This window comes from Aplysia californica, unplaced genomic scaffold (genome assembly GCF_000002075.1).
Source record: "Aplysia californica isolate F4 #8 unplaced genomic scaffold, AplCal3.0 scaffold00841, whole genome shotgun sequence".
Taxonomy (NCBI): Eukaryota; Metazoa; Mollusca; class Gastropoda; order Aplysiida; family Aplysiidae; genus Aplysia; species Aplysia californica.
In genome coordinates, this window is record NW_004798111.1 from 70,620 (window position 1) to 71,952 (window position 1,333).

Consider the following 1,333-nt stretch of genomic DNA (forward strand, 5'->3'; position numbering starts at 1 on the left):
GTAGGTCAGACAGGGACATTTACAATGTAGGTCAGACAGGGACATTTACAATGTAGGTCAGACAGGGACATTTACAATGTAGGTCAGACAGGGACATTTGCAATGTAGGTCAGACAGGGACATTTACATTGGCAAAGTAAGCCAGACACGGACTGTCTCTCACAGCACTGACGGAAACTTAAGGATTCTCAAAGCGATAAACTGCCTTCTTCTGTAGCTCTGAGACCTATATCATCATCATCCAGTGCCAGATCTGCAACAGACATCGGCGATCATAGTTCTCCATTCATCCCTTTGCTCGGATGCTCTTAAAAAAGCTACGTTTCCCTGACCTTTCCCTGTTACCCATTTGTTCAGGTTCCCTAAGTTGGTTGCTCTGGGCCTACCCCTGCCTCGTTTCCCTTCAATTTTGCCAGTGAGAGCTAGATGTTCAAGACCTTTATGTCTATTCAGGTGTCCCAAAAACTGCATTTGTCGTTTCCTGATCGTTTTTAACAGTGAGCGTCCCACGTGGGCTTCATCGAGCATTTGATTTCTTTTCCTTCCACGATATTCTCAGCAGTCTCCTAAGAACCACATTTCTGTTGCTTATATTTCTTTTCCTTCCACGAGAACCTGTATCATAAGGATAGTTTCTTCCCTTGGCTCAGACAGAAAGACTTGACGAGACACGCTATAAAGATTCTCCCCACCCGAGAACCGAACCCAAGGTTTCTGAGTGCGTTGACGAAACGTCTAAACGCTACACCACGCACGCCGGTTCGGGCGAAGAGAGAAAGTGGGTGGTTGTTGGGTGTTCTGGTGTGGTTTGCTCTTCTTTTTCTATCAAACATCTACCGTCCTTATCTCGCCTACTTCTTTTTTGTGTTTGTTACTCTCTTGTAACACCTTTAATCTTCAGCACTTATATGACCTTATTGTGTTACCAGTGCCGTAAAACACTTACTACAACAACAAAAAAGAAGAGGGAAGACAATGACAGCGACTACAACAACGATAACAACGACAACCTCAGCAACAACATCAAATTTTAATACGGAACAAGTTTGCCGTCTATTTCTTTAAAATAATGATAATAATGTTAGTTCTCATACAAAAAATACAACATAACAAACACCTCTGAGATTCTTTTTATCTCATAAAAAGAACAATACTTCAGTTGCAGTCCCTTGACCACTACGCAGGAGCAAAGGGAGGCTTGTTCAAACTATTGAGAGAAAAGTAAGATCAAAGCTTAGGAACAGAAGGAAAGCGAGAGGTGATTTGATCTTTTAAGTATCGGCATCTCAAGGTAAAAAGGGACGAGAGCAGTTAGAGAGAGAGAGTGAGAGAG

The 1,333-nt window shown here is 42.6% G+C and overlaps 1 protein-coding gene across 1 annotated transcript in view; it reads right to left on the minus strand.

Moving 5' to 3' along the window:
- Positions 1–1,333, minus strand: part of LOC101847914 (DNA polymerase epsilon catalytic subunit A) — a gene marked incomplete at its 3' end in the record, with an annotated part of 42,717 nt that overhangs the window by 14,739 nt on the left and 26,645 nt on the right.